We start from the raw sequence: 22,696 nt of genomic DNA, 5'->3' as shown, positions 1-22,696 counted from the left end.
TAGGACTGCAAGCTTCAAAACAATATTTTAATCTTTAAATTCTGTCTTGTACAAATGTAATAACTAGACATAAATGTGCCTGTGTGTGTGAAGTCTGAATTGTGGTGGTTTGTTTTGTAGGTGTGTCTAATTGGGACCTTAGGAAATAAAACAAAATGTCATAAAAATTTCAGCTCCCTAAAATTTAATTTTATGAAAATCTGAAATGTTTAAGGCTGCATCCAGAAGCTCTGGGATCTATCTTCCTAAAGTTTTAAGATCTAATGGAAAACATGAAACTGCTTCCCAGTTGGCTTCAATTGGCATTTCATGGCTGCAGCCAGGGGCTGTGTTTGTGTGTGTGTGTGTGTGTGTGTGTGTGTGTGTGTGTGTGTGTGTGTGCCGTTTCCTCCTCCAGGGGATCTTCCTGCCCCAGAGACAGAACCCGCGTCACTCATGTCTCCTGAATTGACAGGTGGATTCTTTATCACTGTGCCACCTGGGAAGCCCACAGCAACAGGGTAGGAAGTGCTAATTTCTTCAAGTCTGATTTACAGGCTTTGCTTTGCAGCTGTTCATTATGTCAGTCTCACCAAAAGCTAAGGATTAAGAGAGGGGAGGAAATGTATCCCTGAAAGGAAATCGAGGTGAATGGATGGGAGTGACCAAGGTGTACAAAAATCAGAAACCAATGCCAGTTCCAAGCTCCAAACTCATCATGTTTACAAACAAACATCAGCTGGCTCCTTCTCCCCTGTTCTCCATTAGAGCAATGTCATCACTATGGGCATATGGGCTTAGTGTTGGGGCTTCCCAGGTGGCTCAGTATCTGCCCACAGTGTGGGAGACCCAGACTTGATCCCTGGGTCAGGAAGATCCTCTGGAGAAGGGAACAACCATCTGCTCCAGTATTCTTGCCTGGGAAACCCCATGGACAGAGGAGCCTGGTAGGCTAGAGGACGTAGGGTCATAAAGAGTTGGACATGGCTGAGTCATTAATACATCTACACACTCGCAAGTATTTGCTAATTTCAATCAATGTACTGCTTCAGTGATTCAAATTTATTTTTTGCATTATTATAGTTCAGCATCTCATTGCTGCTGGCTTAAATTATGAAAGTACCTCATTACTGGTTTAAATCAAGATTTTTTGTAATTTTTTACCTTATCTCACTCCCATAATTACACATTTCTGATAATTTATTGTTTTTCTTAACTATTTCAAGCATTTTCCCAGCACTTTAATAGTTTAAAATGACAAACTAGATTTAATTTAAAATAGATTTACTTAGACTCAATAAACTTTGGTAATTTATAATGATAGCATATTATACAACTCAGACTTTTAATTCTGAAGATTTTAGTGATATTTATCCATATTATGATATATGTTAAAAAATCAAAAAAATATGTTACATTATGCTACCTGATGCCTTGTATACACCTGGATAAAGAAATAAATTAATTCTCAAAACATAAAGTATCTTGGTGTGATGCTAGAATTAAAGGAAACATTTTCTTCACAGTTTTCTTTAGTATTGATGGTAGCATGTCTGTGACAGAGACTCCTAATGCTCACCCATACTGCTAATCTCTTCCTATCAACATATGAGTGGTTTATGCTTCTGTCTTTTCATAGCTGTGTTGGACCATATAATTAGTTTTGGCCAATGTCCTGTGATAGGAATGATGACCTGTGACATATCCATGCTGAAACATTTGTTTGCTGGGGCGAGGCCCTCCAGCTCTCTTTTCCCTCTCATCACAATTATCATGTTAATATAGGATTTTAAAATAGGGGGAGAGGCAATGACAAAATATTTGAGAATCAAATAGAAAAACCCACCATTTTTACATGTTTAACACAAATGAACAGAAACCAAAACTACAATTGCTTGAGACTTAATATAATTTTAGAAATGAAGCAGATTAATTTTCTACTGAATAATACTGATTTGAATTTATTTTGTAGTTTCTCCAAGATGGATTCAATTGCCCCCTAGTACACTATCTCTATTTTCCAGCCCTCCTATGACCTATAGGATTGTCATAGAAAGCAGGCATAATTTAATTCCAAGTAAAATTCAGTTCTTAATGCTTTTATCCATTCATTAATTTTTTTGTTAATGTATTCAACATATCTTAATTGAAAACCTTCCATGTGTCAGAAACTGTTTTAAGTATTAAGAATATAAATGATAACTATTGTAAGTACATTTAATAACCATCTATGCCTTTTTAGACATTATTTTAAGCCCTTTATCTAATGTAATTCTCATATATGATGATAAGCCTACTATTATAATTTTAGGTAAAGATTCTGAGATTATGAGAGATCAAGTAACTTGCACAAGGTCACTTAGCCAGTAAGAGACAGACCTAGGATTCAAATCTAAGTCCGAACCCAACATCCAGACTCTTTCCTCCCTTGTAAGTGTGACTGTAAGCCCAAGTTTGCAGTTTTCACCTACTGTTCTATTGTAAGTTCAAATAATGTCTTGTTACCTTACAAAGTGTCCTGGTTTGGAAAATCAAATGTACGGTCACATTGTTGTGGTTGTTGTTTAGTGGCTAAGTCATGTCCGACTCTATGGGACCACAAAAACTACAGCACACCATTCCCTGGCCTTCACTACTTCCTGGAGTTTGCTCAAGTTCATGTCCATGCTATCTAACCATCTGATCCTCTGCTGTCCCCTTCTCTTCTTGCTCTCATTCTTTACCAGCATCAGGGTCTTTTCCAATGAGTTGGCTCTTCACATCAGGTTGCCAAAGTATTGGAGCTTCAGCTTCAGCATCAATTCCTCCAATGAATATTCAGGGTTAATTTCCTTTAGGATGGACTGATTGATATCCTTGCTATCTCTCAAGAGTCTTCTCCAGCACCACAGTTCAAAAGCATTAATTCTTTGGAGTTCAGCCTTCTTTATGGTCTAACTCTCACATCTGTACGTGACTACCGGAAAAATCATAACTTCAACTATACAGACCTTTGTCGGCAAAGTAATATCTCTGCTTTATAATACCTTGTATAGGCTTGTCATAGTTTTCCTCCAAGGAGAAAGGATCTTTTAATTTTGTGGCTGCAGTCACCATCTGCAGTGATTTTGGAGACCAAGAAAATAACATTTCCCGTTGTTTCCTTTGTTTCCCCATCTATTTGCCATGAAGTGATGGGACTTTAGGCCATGATCTTAGTTTTTTGAATGTTGAGTTTTAAGCCAGCTTTTTCACTCTCCTCTTTCACATTTGTCAAGAGGTTCTTTAGTTCCTCTGATTTCTGCCATTAGAATGGTATCATCTGCATATCTGAGGTTGTTGATATTTCCCCTGGCAATCTTGATTCCAGCTTGTGCTTCATCCAGGATGGCATTTCATGTGATGTACTCTGCATGCATGTTGAAAAAGCAGGGTGACAATATACAGCTTGATGTACTTCTTTCCAATTTTCAGTCAGTCTGTTGTTCCATATCCAGTTCTAACATGCTTCTTGTCCTGTATGCAGGTTTCTCAGGAGACAGGTAAAGTGGTCTGGTAGTCCCATCTCTTGAAAAATTTTACACAGTTTGTTGTGATCCACATAGTCAAAGGCTTTAGTGTAGTCAAAGAATCAGTGGTAGATGATTTTTTGGAATTCCCTTGCTTTTTGTGTGATCCAACAGATGTTGACAGTTTGACCTCTGTTTCCTCTTCCTTTTCTAAATCCAACTTGTATGTCTGGAAGTTCTCGGTTCACACAATGTTGAAGTCTGGCTTGAAGGATTTGGGGCATTACATTGCTAGCATGTGAAATGAGCGCAATTGTGTGATAGTTTGAACATTTTGGGCATTTTTGGATTGGAATGAAAACTGACCTTTTCCAGTCCCGGGGTCACTGCTGAGTTTTCCAAATTTGCTGGCATATTGAGTGTAGCATTTTCACAGCATCATCTTTTAGGATTTGAAAGAGCTCAGCTGAAATTCCATCGCCTCCACTAGTTGTGTTCATAGTAATGCTTTCTAAGGCCCACTTGACTTGATACTCCAAGATGTCTGGCTCTAGGTGAGTGACCACACCATCGTGGTTATCTGGGTCATTTGTCCTTTTTTGTGTAGTTCTGTGTATTCTTGCCACCTCTTCTTAATCTCTTTTGCTGCTGTTAAGTCCTTGATGTTTCTGTCCATTATTGTGCCTATCTTTGCACAAAATGTTCCCTTAGTGTCTCTAATTTTCTTAAAGAGAGCCCTAGTCTTTCCCATTCTATTGTTTTCCTCTATTTCTTTGTGTTGTTCACTTAAGAAGGCTCTCAACTCTCTCCTTGCTGTTCTCTGAAACTCTGCATTCAGTTGGGTGTGTCTTTCCCCTTCTCCTTGGTCTCTTTGGTCATGTCACTCATGGAGTCATTCCCTACCACTTCATGTGGCCCTTGCTCACAGGGTAGGGACAGTTCAACCATGTGAAGTGGTGTTTTAAAGAGCCATCATGTATGCAGGTGAAATTGCAAGTCCAATGTACCTTTCTAGGTCATCGTTGTCCTCTGCAGCAGATAGTCTAAATAGAAAAGGGGATTTTTTAAGAAAAACAAGAAACAGGGATGAAGTTGAGGTGTTTGGCTGGCACCACCGGCTCAATGGACATGAGTCTGAGCAAGTTCTGGGAGATGGTAAAGGACAGGGAAGCCTGGAGTGCTCCAGTCCACGGAGTCGCAGAGTCAGACACAGCAGAGTGAGTAACAACAAAATCAGGATTACGCCAAGTCATTACTCCAATTATAGTCACTGAAAGAGTAAGGCCAGCCCTGGTCACAATTTTGACTCAGCTACAGACAAGCAGAGACTTTGAGCCAGTTATCACTGTAAAATAGAAACATTAATTGCATCTTCTTGAGAAATTACTATATTAAATTAAGAAATGAATATAAAGCTCTTTAAAAAAATATGTGGCCCATGATAATTGCTTAATTAGTGAGGGTTGCTACTATTTTATTGAATGCCCTGAATAATCATTTTCTTCATATTTATCTCACATATAAATGTTCCCCACCTTACAGTTTTGGGTCTTGGAGTTTGGAGAAAACGAAGCATTTGCTCTTTCTGAAATACTTCGGGAGTTTTCAAGGTGCTGAGCTGGTGAAGTACCTCTTTCAAGTTCATCATTTATGCACAACTGAAGGAAAGTGGAAACTGTCAACACTGGAAAGACTTTGCTACAACTCTGGGTTGTGGATTTTCAATTAAAAATGGAATAAAATGGAACACTATCCTTGGGAAAAAGGGTAAAACTGAACATCTGAAAACTCTAAGTTGTCCCTTCTCTCTGAAAGCTAGTAACTATGTGGAAATTGTTACAAAGATTCTATAACTTAAAAAGATCCACAGTACATTTTCTGAGTCCCCTTAGGATTCCCTGCAACAGCAAACCCCATGTACTTTAGAATTTACTTTCATTGTGGTGTTAGGTCCTTAGCACTTTTTGGTTGATTTTTTGCTCAGTTTTCTTTCTTGTTTTCCTTTCTAGTTCAACAGACTTTTCAGATACCTCATTTCTGTGTTCTAGAAGTGTGCATTTCTGGACAAATTTTATTTAACAAGATATACAATAAATCAAATTATTCCTACAAAAGCCCCTTATATGTGAGTCTTTAGTTTTGTGTTTCCTTTATTCTGATGTCTGCTTCTCTTTCTTTTATTTAATTATTTCTTTATCATTAATTTTCCTGTGTATTTCTATTTAGTTTCTGTTTTCTTTGTCATAATGTCCATTTTGTTCCCTTTAAAGCATGTGTCATTATTTAGCATCTTCAGTATTCTTCACTTTGTCTATATTTTCTTTTCCAATTTATTTTCACCCTCTCTCTACTTTTCAGTTCTCTATGAATTATCTCCTGAAAAGGGGAAAAAATCATGTGTTCAGAGCCTTTTATACACCAGTCCCTACACAGACCTGTTTCTTTTCTTTTTTTTTGATAGTAGATTGTATCGTTTCCATTTTTCAAATGAGGAGACACCAGAGAAGTTATGGAGCGTGTCCTGCAGCTACATAATGATGTAGGAGTTTCACCTGGATAAATGGGGTGTCCAGAGCTAATGAGTGATAGCAGTAGTAGAACATTCTGTTAATAGTTCTTCTCTCTTTGGTTTTCCCAGAGCATTTCTAACATCATTATTCTCATGTGCAATGACTAAAGGTTTGGCAGCAACTGAGAGAGATGATATTTAAGAAGGGCTGTGCTAGAGACCCAGGGACTTGTCAGTGGGACGAAGGCTCCAGTACTTTAATGATTCTAAGTGATCATCTGTCTTGCTCCTGAACTCTTTAGGCATGCACACTCAGTTATACTGCAAAACCCCTGCATGTATGGTCTTCAAACTTCAGACCCAAACCCCACTTCTATTCTGCCCTTCTCAGTCCTTCAAGTTTTTGACTCGTGGCCTTCTTGACTTTTCTTTCCATTTATTGTCTCCTTCATCCTTAGTCTGTATTTGTTGCTCAGTCACTCGGTCATGTCTAACTCCGTGACCCCATGGGCTGCAGCATGTCAGGCTTCCCTGTCCTTCACTATCTCCCAGAGTCTGCTCAAACTCATGCCCATTGAGCCGGTGATGCCCTCCAACCATCCCTTTGTCATCCCTTTATCCTCCTGCCTTCAACCTTTCCCAGCATCAGGGTCTTTTCTAATGAGTCAGCTCTTTACATCAGGTGGTCAAATTATTGGAGCTCTGGAGCTAAAGGTCAAGGAGCTTCATACTCAACCCTCTTTCCCTAACTGAGTCTTTCATGTCCTACCTCAAACGTGATTCAACATAGTAATTTAATTGCCAGGGGTAACTACTTCATTTAGTCCAGGCTAGGCTCCTAAACCTTAGCGTTTCAACGCAAGTCTTTGAGCAGTTGTTTCAAATGTGTTAGCGCTGCATTTGTGAGCATTTCTCAGACTCAGGAAAGAAATCTGATTGCTATGGAACTTTTTCAGTAACTGTAAGCAAGCTGAAGAGCTAACAGTTGTTTCTGCTCTTGCCTGTTAATTAAACCAGTTTCTTCAACATCACATTCATAGTTCCTGAGAACAAGGAGTGTTGAAAATTCAAGAAGGAGCATTTTTCTCACTTTCATTAGATAGGGGTCTTAGAAAGTAAGTTAAAGTCTTAAATATATGTGTCTCAAGAGTACCACTTAACTGTGACATTACTTGGCAATTAAAGAATAGTGAGACATGCCACTTGAGTCTTTTACAGCTTGCTTGCCTTGAAACCCATTTTGTTAAAAGGTCAGACTTTAAATGATCCAATATATAATGTTCAGTGCTTTAGGGATCCAAAACCATGATCTTAACACATTATTCTGCCCAAGTGGAGTTGACTGCAAAGGCATGAAGTAGAAATATCATTCCACTAGATTTCTGATCAAGTTTGCTGGCTGGGGAGTGTATGCGTATGTCTTAGCTGACAGATGCTTGTAAAAAAAATTTCAGAACATTTGAGAAAACTGGCATCTATAATTTATCAAAGCAGCCATTTTAAAATGAATAAAACATAGCCACACTATTTTTGAATCACAGGTCTGAGATTTGCTTGTTAAAATAAAAGTAACTGATTTTGAAAAGATACAAGTTGTAGTTCTAGTATGTAATTTCATAGTTTTGCAAATATGTTTCTACCTTAAAAATGTAAGCTTATTTCTTTATTGAGACATGTAACTATAAATATATTAAAAGGAAAATAAATTGGCAGTACACCCCAATCCAAAATGCATCAATTTAAAATATGTTTACCTATACTAATGAATGTCTATTGGAAGAAGAGAAAGATGCACAGTGAATTGATACAGGATATGTTTTATATTGTGTTCCCTAAAGAAAACTCTTTATGAACAATTTATAGAAACTAACTATAATGATAGTGAAAGAGAACAGGGAAGGGTAAAAGAAAGGATAGTAAAAATGAAAGACGAAAACCCGAACAGGAGAGTAGTTACAGTATGATTCAGTGGACACTTAGGTTAAAGAATGATGATAGATCAATACAGAAATTTATCAGACAAAACCAAAATTTATGTTTTTCTTATATTACATTTAATTAGAATTTTTTTCAAAATGAATAAAAAAGGATTGTGGCATAGTTAAAAGACTGCCCAGAACTAGATGTTAGGAAGCATATTCTTAAATAGCCAGTTATTGTATACAACTAAATTTATTGTTAACCCATTCTTCATTTCTATAGTGAGGGGACTGCTTACTTCTGGGTCAATGGCTCCATTAGTCTAGATAACTTAAATTATCTGCATGTGGAACTTAATAGCTCCAGTCAACTAGTAGAAGTAGCAAATTAAGAAAGAAAAGGGGGTATGGACTCTAAGATATTTTTAGCTATAAAGTTAGCTTTCTTTTTGTGCAGTTACCCACCAGATAACTCAAAAGAAAGCACAGTCCTACTCACTCTGTCATAGAAAAAAAAAATCTCGAATGAAAAGATTTTGACTGTCAAATTTCACTGAGGCTCATCATTACTCTTTGGAAATTGATCATTACTCAGAGAAACTCTTAGAATTTCTGTGGTTTTAGCAGGTTATTACAACTTATTATTAATTCAGGGCCACAGATACACCCTGGTTTTCAGATCCGTTGATCTCTTTGATACAGATCTCTTGTCAGGAATGCTGAGCAAATGCTTTCTTAAAAATCCCTTAACAGTAAATTCAATTTCAGGCAATATGATCTATCTTCAAATCTTCTTATATTAATAGAAGGTATTTACAACTTTGAGTTGAGAAAAGAGACAGGGAGAATATAAAAATGTCAAATAGTTAATTGAAAAAACAATATTTTCTACTTTCTGTGAAAGACAGTACAGAGTTACCTTAAAAAAGGAAAAGGGGTTTTCCTTTGTTATTTAAACAAGTCTCCTCCTCTGTTAATAGAAAGTGCTTATAGCTGAGCTGAGCACTTTCAGCCCATAGCTGAACTTCATTCAGTACACACATTGTGTTGTTGGAGAAGGAAATGGCAACCCACTCCAGTACCCTTGCCTAGAAAATTCCATGGATGGTGGAGCCTGGTGGGCTACAGTCGATGGGGTCGCAAAGAGCTGGACATGACTGAGCGACTTCACTCTTAACTCTTGTGTTGCTATGGATACAATATTATAGCTTAGGATAGTGCTACTCATTGAGTATTTAAAGAAGGCCATTGTTTGTATTATTATAGAAACTCAGAGTTAGGGAGCACTTCCAAACTTGATTATTGCAAATAAGAAGATGAGATTTTCTATGTGGAGTCAGACAATTCAAACCCAGCTGTCACTTGATAGCTGATGACCTGGGCATATCACGTAGTTCTTTGGTTCATGGTTTATTCATCTGAAAGCTGTAAAAATAATATATAATTCTCAGAGTTGCTGAGAGTTTTTTAAAAGATGTAGATTACATAGAATTCGTGGTCAGCAAAATTGAATTTCACTTCCCTTAGCAACTCAGAAAAAGGTGAGTTGGTCAATTGCTTGTTTATTCTCAGATTTATCATCACCCATGCCCTGCTCTGGCTAACTGGTACCAGTGTTATCTCTGTATGAATGATAGCTTCTATTTTCCTGGCTGGATGATGTCTAATACAATCATTCAATCTCCTTGTGAAGGGTGATTATCACAGATTTTATTTTTTATTTGGTTTTACTTTCTGAGTTAATCATGGCTATTCTCAGTTATTCACATTCCCCTGGTTAGCATAGGTTTATAAGAATTGTAACGAACAAAGTTATTAGACACTTTTATTTTCCTTTTTGCACATTAGGAAAAGTTCCATAAATCTAATTTTACTATTCTTAGCTGTGCCACATCTTCTGATTTGTGTTTACAAGTAATTGCACCCGGTGAATAAGTGCTTGGACTATTTCAAATTATGCTTATGGAAATCACATTCTAATTTCATTCTAATTTTTTTAAAAATTATATTTTAATAGCTTCAGTGCTCTAAAGCAACAACAGTTTAATTATTTTGACTATATTGTAATGTGTGCCTATTTTCTCTTCATGATCCATCTGTGTTATTGAAAAACTTGCAATTAATTCTTAGGAGTTAATGAATTACCAGAGGGAAAAATCTTCTGATGTTGGTCATTGAAGGACTGAATTAGTTACTACTCAGAGAAAGATAGAGTGCGTGTATTTACATAGATGATCATTTAGTTTCATCTTATCCCAGAGTATAATGGCTGGGTGGTAATCACTTTTAACTTGGAGACAGTTTTGTCCAACTCTGTGCAGCTGTTGAAAGGAACAGTTATTATACATGTTCAGCATTGAGGGTAGGAGGAACGATTATATAAAGGCTGCTTTCATTAGTCAGGATAAGTAATGCTAACTGCTGCAACACACTCTGAGATCTCAGTGGATTAAAAAAAATGAAAAAGATTTTTTTTGCTAATTAAAAATATGTTCCTCTTTTTCTTAATATAGGAAAATGTTTAATGTTTTATTGTTTTTTTTTAATTTTTACAGTGTTGTGTTGGTTTCTGCCATATAACAACACAAATCAGCCATAAGTATACATATATCCCCTCTCTCTTGGATCTCCCTCCTACTCTCCCATTCCATTCTTCTTGATCATTGCAGAATACCAGTCTGAGCTTCCTGTGTTATATAATAACTTCTCACTAGCTATCTGTTTTTAATGGTTCATACAGGGCCTAATGCAAGCTAGTGAAGAGTCTCCTCCATTCTGAAATGCAATGATACAGGCTCCATCAAACTTATAACCCAACCATCTCACCTATGGACTTCACATAGGAAGTTTTCAAGGAGCAGAACTGGAAATAACTTATATCACTTCTGCCTGATTCATTGATCAGCACCTGGTATCATGGACTTAATGTAGTTACAAGAGAAATTCAGACAGCACAGGAAATGGTAGATGAATGTTTTCTATGTCTGCTATGTTCATAGAATGTGGGGATGGGAATCAGGAGAAAAAAACTGCACATCAACCTTTTTCTTCCTGGAATATCTGGACTTCTTGCTTTTCTGAGGAATTCTTCTGTAGGTCTTTTGGTAAGAGAGATTTGGAAGCTACTTTCTTCTTGACCCCTATCCAAATACCCTTCAGGCAAAATGTTAATTGCTCCTTTCCCTACATTAAATTTTTTGTATCATTAATATCAATAACAGCTTCTAATCATTGATCACTTACTTTATGGCATTCTATATATATATATTATTCATTATATATACATATATATATGTACTTCTATGTATATATGTATGAGTGAGTGAGTGAGTGAGTGAAGTCGCTCAGTCGTGTCTGACTCTTTGGATTCCCATGGACTGTAGCCCACCAAGCTTCTCCATCCATGGGATTCTCCAGGCAAGAATACTGGAGTGGGTTGCCATTTCCTTCTCCAGGGGATCTGCCCAACCCAGCGATCGAACCCAGGTCTCCCGCATTGCAGGCAGAAGCTTTAACCTCTAATTCCACCCAAAATTCTATAATACAGATATTATCACTCTTTTATAAATGAGGACATGGAGAATTTAAAAATTAAGTAAAAAACTCACTTTTGCAACACAGAGCTAGTAAGTTGCAAAGACGGGAGTCAAGGTCTGTCTGGTTCCAAATAAATACTCTTTCCCATTATGTGTATCTGCCTCCACCACCTATTTTGTATCTTTTCATACAGAAATTAATAAAATGCATTGCAACAGTGCAGATGGTCTCTCTGAGCTAGTCTTTAAAACTCCAGAGCCCAGCATGTTCAAAGGCTTTCAAACACATGTACTAATAAATGATGGATCATTAATTAAGGCTCACGAGAACTTACAGATGCTCTTTCTTTCCTTCTTTCTATACCTTCTTTACCTTGTCAGCTGGTTGCAGTACTGCTGCTGCTGCTGCTGCCAAGTCGCTTCAGTCGTGTCCGACTCTGCGCAACCCTATAGACGGCAGCCCACCAGGCTCCCCCATCCCTGGGATTCTCCAGGCAAGAACACTGGAGTGGGTTGCCATTTCCTTCTCCAACGCATGAAGGTGAAAAGAGAAAATGAAGTTGCTCAGTTGTGTCTGACTCTTAGCGACCCCGTGGACTGTAGCCTACCAGGCTCCTCCATCCATGGGATTTTCCAGGCAAGAGTACTGGAGTGGGGTGCCATTGCCTTCTCCGGGTTGCAATACAGCCTAGGTTAGCTAGAAAGGGCAAGCAATTATTTTGTGTAGCACTTGGTAATAGCTGAGCTCTGAGAAGAGCTCAGGGCAGTTTCCATCGCTGACTTAGTTCACACAAGCACTCTAAGGAGACGTTTCCCTGCTGCTGTTCTCCTCCACTTGTTTCCCTGCTGTTACTGCTACTTGCATTAGTTTCTTAAGGTCACTATACAAAGTGCCACAAACTTGTTGATTTAAAACAATGGTTAATTTATTTTTTCATAAAGTCTTTTTCATAGAAGCTAAAAGCTCAACATCATGGTGTTAGCAGGGCCATGCTCTCTCTGAAACCTGTAGCGGACAATCCTTCCTTGTCTTTTCCTAGCTTCTAGGGGTGTCTCTCCATCCTAGGTGCCTCTCAGCCTGATTTCCACCTCTATCCTCATATGCCTTTTCCATGTGTGTTTATCTTCAGATGGCATTTTTCTCTTCATATAATGACATCAGTCAGATTAGATTAGAGCCACTTTAATGATTTATCTTAATTTGATTACACCTGCAAACAAACCAGTTTGCCGTTATTGAAAAGTAGGACTTCAATACATAAGTTTAGGAGGTGGAATTCAATCAATATCACTATGCTAATTATACTCACTTTCCCGCTTAAGCCCTTTTTCTTGCCAATGAAACTGCGCTCCTTCACATTTCTGTGGCTTGTATAAATTACTACAACTTGTCTTTTATCTTTGCTGTGATTTCTTCTCCTTTCCTACTCTGCTGCCTAATTCAGGCCCTTTTGATCCAGGAGCCAGGATTCCTGTAGGTTTGTGGTACCTGGAGAGATCCCTGTTTTCTCAAAGACATCATCATCTCCATTCACCTTCGGCATCTCTGGTTTCTACCTGACAGTTCAGGAACTTCTAAATCTGAAGCACATTCCATGCCTCCTGAAAAGTGGATCCCCAATGGATTTATAACAGATTCCTCTGGAGGATACTCAAAGAGGTAGATGAGTCCTTATCATTTGATATGCTAGGTGAAGTCTACGTCATTCACACATGCATTTATTCCTATATTCACTGAGCAATTAATTGTTAGATTCCTATGGTATGGTAGGAAGTGTTTGAAATTGAAGAATAAAGCATATTTTTGGGAGATTTCATTGAAGTGGAGGAGCCTGGCATAGCATACAATTTTAGTACATCAGGAAAAAAAGTTGTGTAGAAAGTAGGGGTCAAAGTACCCCCAAAACATTCACTGGTTTACTGCTCTAAAAAGCAAGACATACTCATGGCAACCCTTTGATGAGTGGAGCCATTTTAGAAAGTTTGAAACTGAAGGATAAAACATGTTTTGGGGAGAATTCATTGTAGTGGAGGAGCCTGGCATAACATATGATTTTGGTACATCAGACAAAAAAAGTTGTGCAGAAAGCGGGGGCCAAAGTACCTGCAAAACATTCATTGGCTTTACCACTCTAAAGCAAGGCATACTCATGGCAACACTTTGATGATTGTCACCATTTTAGAACATTTAATTTTTAAAGAAGAGGTTTTGAATATAACCACTATAAGGGCCCACTTTATACCAGGCACTTCAGAAAACCACATGAAGGTTGGAGTGCAGCTGTGATTTAGCTCTATACCAGGAGTCTGCTCTGGCTTCCCTTGCAGCTCAGTCGGTAAAGAATCTGCCTGGAGACTCGGGTTCGATCCCTGGGGTGGGAAGATACCCTGGAGAAGGAAATGGCAACCCAGGGGAACCTGGTGGATTGCAGTCCATGGGGTCGCAAAGAGTCGAGCACGACTGAGTGACTAACACACACACACAGGAGTCTGCTCTAGACTGGCTGGCGCTAGAAAGAAGCCAGAATACTACAAAATCTAGGCTAACTCCCCAAACATTTCAGGTTATAAATATTGAAATTGTAGATTTTCTAGCTCCTGAAGGATAGGGGTTATCTTCTACTTTTTTGTTTATTTAATTTATGGTGCCCAACAAAGTTCCTGGTTCAAAGTACATACTCAACAAAAGTGTTAAATAATTCCACGTATGCTAGTACCTATAGATGCAATTGCAAACACTGTAAGCTTCACACCTTTGGCCAATGGCTCTTTCTTTCATCTCTGCCTCTCCAGTGCTTAATAAGGGTTCTGCTGCTGCTGCTGCTAAGTCACTTCAGCCGTGTCTGACTCTGTGCGACCCCATAGACAGCAGCCCACCAGGCTCCTCCGTCCGTGGGATTTTCCAGGCAAGAGTACTGGAGTGGGTTGCCATTGTCTTCTCCGTAATAAGGGTTCTAGAATACAGTAAGGTGGACTTTAGTTTAATTAGCTATCAGTAGTGCCCAGTTTTAAAATGTGCTGCAGTCTGTTCTCCTTATCAAGCACCCGCATTTGCTGCATTTGGCTGAGAGCTTACCTCAAGAAAAAATACCCAAACCTCTTCCATTGAGTTGCTTTTTATTCTTGGAAGGAGCTAGTTGATTAATTATCTACCCTGATGATTTATTTTTGATACAGCTGCTCATGATGTTTTAATTCAATGTAACGACAAACTGGGAAGGGCAGCATGTGGGCTCAATGTAAAGTGTGATTATTTTCCTCATTAATTATATCCAAAGCTGATTGCTCCTTTTGTAGTTTTATTGAAGTTTAATACTTTTTGAGGTAATTCAAGCTAATGGAGTTTTGTTTGTTTGTTTGTTTTTTGCAAAAGACATAATTTGGTTTAATTCACAGTACTTGGCTTCTAAGTGGGTTTAAAAAACAATCTATATAGATTTGTTTTTTCTCTTACCTTATGAGAAATATTGATCACCAGATTGCTCCTTTGTAAAGGGGGGTCAGCTCTCCTTTCTTAATTCTTCAGGAAAAATTTAAAAAAATTACTCAACTGTTGACTTCACTTCCTTCATTCATAAATACTTTTATTCATACATATTCATGATAAAGTAAGATCAATATTGAATAATTTCAATACATATAACTTTTTGAAACATCATTGAATTCATTCAGAAACTTTGTAGATTTTATGTTTGAAGACTCTTTTTTTAAAACTTATTGTATGGTGGCATAATAAAACATGCATATGCCCAATATTTTAAGAGTAAAATATGTAAAATAATAAGAAAAACTCTAGGATTTTCCATTTAAATATAGACTATTACAAACAACATTAATTTCCAATGGAATAGAGTGATGATAAAATTTACCATATTTTTTGCAGAGAAAATAGATTTTGCAATAGAAAAATTTATACTTGATATTGCAAAAAAAAAAAATCTGTGGATAGAAATACTTCAAAATACCATTGACTATTACAGTTCTAAAAACATTAGACACTCAGTTCCAATCTGAATTTGACAGCCCATGTATTTTATGCAGTTTCTTTCATCTGCTTGGGGCATTGTGGTCTCCATGTCTCCACGTCTGTCAAGGACTTTTCAAGGCTTAGTTTAAATTGTTTCTTCTTACAAGGGTTCCATAGTCACTCCCTAGCATTTCTGGAAGTGATCTGTCCCATGTGATCCTTTTTTTTTCTTTTTACACATCTTTTTGTTTGTATGTGTGTAATTACATGGATTCATTTGGGCAACCGAGAACTGCTTGAGGACAGACAAGGCATTTGATATATTTCCATCTCCTAAGCGACTAGTTCTGGTAGAATGGAAAACAGGCCTCTATCTCCAGCCAGAAAAGAAGGCACACGAACCAGCCAAAGTCAGCTTCAAAAATCACAGCAAATTATACCTCTACCCTTTGACCTCCCTTGGCCTCTGTGCTATATTGTAATGCATCGTGAACAAGTTGTCTCATTAAATGTTCAAAACACCTAGTGAGAAAATCATGAAACTGTGCGCCATATTCTGTCATGCACAGTGTGTTATGGTTACCACTATGCACACTAAATATTTCCAGAGACCTCCCCTGCCAAGGAGAATTACAATTTTCTTGAGAAATAAAATAATCCATAATCCACCTCTTGCTACTTCAAGGCAAAAGTAATAGGATGTGTGATATGAGCGAATAAGATTCTACTGAGTTCCTGCTGCTGTTTCTCCTAGGGCGCTTGGTGGTATTTTCATATTTTTTAGATTTTCTGTTTGTTCTTCTCATTCCATGTCTTTTTTCTTATGCCTGAAATATTTTCCACCCTTTCAACATTCTTTTAAGGCCCGTGAGTGTCATTGTACACCAAATCTGTACAATGTAGAGATATCTGCCTCTTTCTAATAAAATCCAAGGGTGAAAGGTATTCTTCAGTACAGAAAATTTCACATTTGTTCTAATCTATCATATGTTTTGTCTGCAAGTTTGTTATTTTACCTGCTAAGTCACTTCAGTCGTGTCCGACTCTGTGCGACCCCATAGACGGCAGCCCACCAGGCTCCCCCGTCCCTGGGATTCTCCAGGCAAGAACACTGGAGTGGGTTGCCATTTCCTTCCCCAATGCATGAAAGTAAAAAGTGAAAGTGAAGTCGCTTAGTCGTGTCCAACTCTTCGCAACCCCATGGACTGCAGCCTACCAGGCTCCTCCGTCCATGGGATTTTCTAGGCAAGAGTACTGGAGTGGGGTGCCATTGCCTTCTCTGCCAATATAATGCTAGATCAAAATAAAGTATCAGCAGGGTACACTAGGTTTACTCCGAGATTTCTCTTGCCTTTTAGCACCCATTAGAACACCTTAACTGTTTATCAAAGAGGCAACCTTAGACCTCAGAATTAACCTACCTAAAGAAGACTTAAACATATTCATGATATTGAAATATTCTTAAGTGCAAGCATATTTTTAAATATGAATAATACAAGTATAAGTTGCCATAAATTTGCACAGAATAGGATAGCTATAGGATATCTGTCTATTTTAAGGTACTCATTATTTGAGTAATTCCTAACTGTCTTCAACAAACACTCTCTACATTTTCTCCCAGCTCCTACTGCTTTGATAATAAAATTGGACTCCTTTATTAGTCAATGAAAACACTCTGAAATTTAAATTTCAGAGCCCCTTTAAATTTTATTCTAATCTCCTAATATTTCCTTTTTAAAACTGTCTGTTAATACCCCAATTAATATTTTGTGTCTTAGTTCATGCTACAGAATCTCAGGTACTTTTGGACAACTTGAATCACATTGTAACTCTCAGGGTCCTGAACCTGTATTTTATGTTTTCAGAAAAGTCTGACCACAAAAGTATCTTTGTTTTGCACTAAAGTAAGCTATTTTCTTAAAATGTTTTCCCACTAATCTTCTAACCTCTAACCATCTAATTCAAGGCCAATTTGAATGGATTTAATTCATCTTTACAAATTTACAGCTTATTCTTTTATGTTCTCAAAGTTCACTTTCTCTAGGATAATCCAGTTACTGCTACTTCAATCATGTGGCTCCTTTTTTCTGACATTATCTTTTCACCTATGTGTCTCTTTTGAAATGTGGTGTTCCAAACTGAACCGTGTCTTTCAAGGATGGTAGGAACAATGTTGAAGAGAGACGCATTTGTCTTCAGTGAGTCTGCCCTGGAATTCAAGTTTCCTTGGCTTCCCAGAACTGCGTACTCTGTCTCCTCATTCAGCGATCTGCCTGTGTTCCCAAGAGACTGTAGGTTGGAGCAGTCCTGGGACTCACTCCATTTAATTCTCACTTCTCAGGGCTCAATTATTATTATTATTGTTTTGCTCTGGTGTCCAGTGTCTAGACAGTCATTGTTCAATATATTATTTTTGAGTTTTCAGTTGTTTCACGGCAGTACGGTATTTGAAATCCCCGGATTGCTTCTTCGTTGAGAGTCTCCAGTGGGTTTTGTTAGCTGTCTTTCCTGGCGCCTCTGCCTCTGCTTTTAAAAAAAATATGCTCTGAAATTTGTCATATCATACTTTCATCTTTAATGGGTTTTCTTTCTTTCTTTTTGTTATAACTCTCCCCTCCTCAAACTAAGTCCAGGTGTTTCGCAGCTTCTCTGGCTATGCTTGTCAGGATGTCTGGCTGAGAGCAGTATCTTACAGTAGCTCTGGGAGTCTTTCTTTAGGAATATTAGATACACCAGTGATGTAATTGCTAAGCCAAAAGTGAACTGCTTATGTACTGACTTTGAAACTACTGTTTTCCTTACCTACTAAAGAAACATTGGAATCTTTAATTCTAGAGGTTTAGGATACCTGCTCGAGCAGCTTATTTCAAGTAATATTCAGTTCAGTTCAGTCGCCCAGTCGTGTCCGACTCTTTGCGACCCCATGAATCACAGCACGCCAGGCTTCCTTGTCCATAACCAACTCCTGGAGTTCACTCAAACTCCTGTCTGTCAAGTCGGTGATGCCATCCAGCCATCTCATCCTCCGTCATCCCCCTTCTCCTCCTGCCCCCAATCCCTCCCAGCATCAGGGTCTTTTCCAATGAGTCAACTCTTCGCATGAGGTGGCCAAATTATTGGAGTTTCAGCTTTAGCATCAGTTCTTCCAATGAACACCCAGGACTGATCTCCTTTAGAATGGAATACCACATATCTGACATATTTATTTCATCACATAAAGAAACTTGAATTTGTTTACACTAACCCCAGAACCCAGAGAACATATATTTTTCTGCTCTGGGCCTCAGAGATATTTAGTTTGTATTTGTCATTATTTTTAAATTGTATCTATTTGAATACTGGAGCTGAATAGCTGGACAATGACAACAAAGGCATCTTATCCTGAAGTCTCCAAGTGTTTTTTTTTTTTTTTTCTCTTTTAAATATGCCTTTAATACATTACTCACCACTTTCTCTTATTAGCTAATGGTGCATGTAACGTTTTCCTTCCTAACAATGTGGGTTGTTTGAAGGTAAGAACTGTGAGATAAAATACATTTATCTTTGTATTATTTTCCCCCTATATTTAGACCCTTAAGACACTTTGAAACTCCCACTCACCTAATGAGCCATATTTGTGAACCATAAATAGTTATTTGTACTCAGAGAAAGTGCCCATTTAATAAACCGAAAACACATCTATTTTCAGAGTTTACCACAGATTGTCTTAGGAAGAAAAAGTCATCTTTGTAATGGCTCTGTGAGCTATGAGAGTCTGGGTGGTATGGGTTGAGACAAAATTATCGTTTACTTGCTTTTGATTAAAAAAAAAAAGGAGAGAGATTTGTGATGGAGAAAGAAGAAGCAAAAGTAAAACATGGAAAAAGTGAATCCAATTAAAGTGACTGAAGTCGAAGTCTCTATAAGGCAAAAAAAAAAACAAAAACAAAAACAAAAACCTCACAGACTCTTAAAAACAGGCTTAGCTAATACTTCAACTTCAATTGTTGACTATAATTCATGATACTGTAGCTCATCTTATGTTTACTTAGATTTTGATAAAGTTTCCCTAATGTGATCTTATGGTACTATGTCTTGTTAGTTTTTCTTTTCTTATAGAATTAAGAGTAAAAATATTATTTACTTGTAATGGGAAATAAATAAGAATTTTAGTAGGTAAAAGAATGAGCAAGGATCAATTTCAGGTATATACATCTGTACATGGTAAACTTTTATAGCAATTATTAATACAATGACAATAATATTGCATTTACTAGCGATTCACACATCATTTAATTCTCCAAAACTCTACAAATGAGAAAACCAAGGTTCACAGACATTGACTTTCCCATTCCCATACATCCAGCACATTTTTAGACTGAGAGAGAATTCAAATCCTAGGTATTCTGAATTCAAGTAGGGGTGCTCATCATAGGATAATACTGTTCTTACAGAGATGATGAAATTTAAAAGCCCCCCTTTTTATATTACTGGAATAAATAAGATACATATGAAGGAGAAAATAAAGCAGATGATTACTGTTAAATTTATTTAGAGCTTAATTTATTTAGACATTATAGTGTTTCACTTGCATTAATCCAATTCTTTTTCACAACCAGTTTATAAATAAGTTCGTATTATTTCTCTGTGTAATACATATTACAAAGTGAGGCTGAGAAACTGAAGTTACTTCACCAAAATCACAGATTAGGCAAGTCACAGTACCGGAATTCAAGCCCTGGCAGCCTCTAGTCAAGTATTAAGCCTAAGCTAGTCTTAATACTCTTCTATACTGTACCCCTGGTCTTAAAGATGAAATAGACAGTGGAACTTTCAAACTTGTTGGTAATTGAGGGAAATTGCTTCAATAGATCCAGCCATTACTGAAAACCAAGCTCTTCAACAAGACATATTCCAAGCATGCATGACATAACTGCCTTTCTGTTCAACTGACTTTAGTCATATGACCAGTGAGCATTCATCATGCTGATTGCAAGCAGTATGGTGCACTCGTTTAAGATAAAGGGATTTTAAAGACTCATGCCTTTTCTTTTTCCTTTATTCCTTCTCTTATAGAAAAATAATAATTTATCATAAGGACACTGCCAAGCAATTTATAACTTTTCCTGTTGTGAGCAAGAAAATGTACTCTACAGTGACTTTTAATCACATGATTTATTTACATATTCATTTAATTAGGTAAGCACATAGATCCTCTATAGCAGTGTTTCTCAACCTTTATTTAGATTATGTACCCTCAGTCAAGGTCTCAGTAAGTTCTTCATTCTGTCTTTTGCACAATGAGAACCACAATCATTTTTCCAGACATAAAATATTTTAATATTGCATATGATCTTTAAAGGGCATGTATGTCACTCTACTTTACCTTATTTCAGAATTTCCCATTATCACATGTTTCTCTTATCCTCTCCCTTTGTCTTTAGGAATCCCCATTCTAACACCAATATTCCTTTTAACAATCACATTGTTCCCCTGAACTCCTTCCCTACTTCCCTCAACTCTGCCTTCTATACCTGCTCTCCATGTGATACATCTATTTAAAGTCCTCTTGTATTTAAAATATTTGCTTATAAAAACAGAGCTTGCATTTCCCATACTTTATTCTTCTGTCTGATAGGTAGCATTGAACAAGTTATCTTATTTGTTAGAAGTACTGGGGTGGTGGTGGGGGGAGGTAAGACAACAAAGCTCAAGAAGTGAAATGTTATCTACTTTGCTGATCTTTCTCCAAGAAAATTAGTAATTAGGTTTATTGATTGAGGTGACCTCAATCACATCAATTTTCAAGAAGCAGCAGAGGAAAAACGCAAGTGAGAAAGAAAAGAAAACTCATTTCCTGTCTACCTTTGTAGAAAATAGCTTTTCTAAACCTCAATTTTACAAGCACTATTCTATGCAAATAAACATTAGTCACTTGACTTTTTGCTTAAGATTCTGTCAGTGTTCAGGAAATGTGGGCTCTGAGATGCCAGGAGGATGATCTGCAAAGCAAATCTAGGGGGTCCCGGATATTAGTCTCATAGCTGAGATGCATGAAAAACACCCAGAATAAGGTGAAACCACATCCTTCTGTCAGGAGAGAAGAAAAAGGTAACAGGTAACTAGGAATTCAACATGTGGGATGTCAGAGGCATTGTGGGAAATTCTACCACAGGGGAAAAGACAGAGAAGAGGCTGAGAGAACAGGCCTTAGCGTAGGTTTGGGAGTGACAGGTGTGCATGGGAAACATCTCATGAAAGGCGGTGTGTGGTTGTTCTGATGAATAAAGAAAAGAAACAAATATTCCTGCCCCCTTGAAAACTTCTGCTTGTCCATTGCTATGTGAACAGTGAGATTTCAGAATTCATTGATAAAAATACAATTTTGCCATCATATCATTCAAGGTTTAGTTACAGCTCTAGTCACATACTCTTTATGGGGTTCTCGAGGCAAGAATTCTGGAGTGGTTTGCCATTCCCTTCTCCAGTGGACAACGTTTTGTCAGAACTCTCCACCATGACCCGTCAGTCTTGGATGAGGTGATTGGATGACATCATCCTCCTAATCCATAGACATAAGTTTGAGCAAACTATGGGAGATAGTGAAGGACAGCGAAGTCTGGCGTGTTACAGCTCAGGGGGTCACAGAGTCAGACATGACTTAGCAGCTGGACAACAACTAGTCACTTAGTGTTTGAATCAGTTCTGTATCCTCTTTAAATTTCAAGCTTGTGTGTGTGTGTGTGTGTGAAATGGGGGTTATGAAACCCGTTTTGTGGGATTAATATGATAAATTAACTTAAATGGTGTATTAACAGGCCTTACTAGCACGTGGGTATCAATCACTCATTTTGAGGTGTTTTAAAAAATTAAATGAAGATGTTGCCTAGAGAAGGTGATCCTAGGGCAACTATGAGAGGACAAGCAGCGAGTAAAGCCCTTAAGGGACCACCACCTGAGCAAATAGAACATAATCCCAAAGAAAGAAGACTATCACACTTACTCTTTATATGACAGTGAATAGGCACTCACATGGTAACAAATAGTAAGCAATTTGTTATTGAAAGTACTATTTTTTTCAGCCCTTTCTTTATGTCAAGCACTGTTCTGAGATTTCAGACATTGTGTTTAACCCCATCCAATGAGATACATTCTATTAATATTCTTATTTACGGATGAAAAATCTCTTGAACCAAGAGATTAACCTCATGGTCGCTGAGGTAAGCAGAGTAAACCACCAGGAGGAGACCTTATTAGAAAATGTGTATATTAATCAGTGTTGATACAGGGATATATGTATTTCATAGTTTTACACTCAA

This window comes from Capra hircus, chromosome 29, assembly GCF_001704415.2.
Source record: "Capra hircus breed San Clemente chromosome 29, ASM170441v1, whole genome shotgun sequence".
Lineage (NCBI taxonomy): Eukaryota > Metazoa > Chordata > Mammalia > Artiodactyla > Bovidae > Capra > Capra hircus.
The sequence above is the reverse complement of the archived record's forward strand: the minus strand, read 5'-3'. Positions refer to the sequence as shown.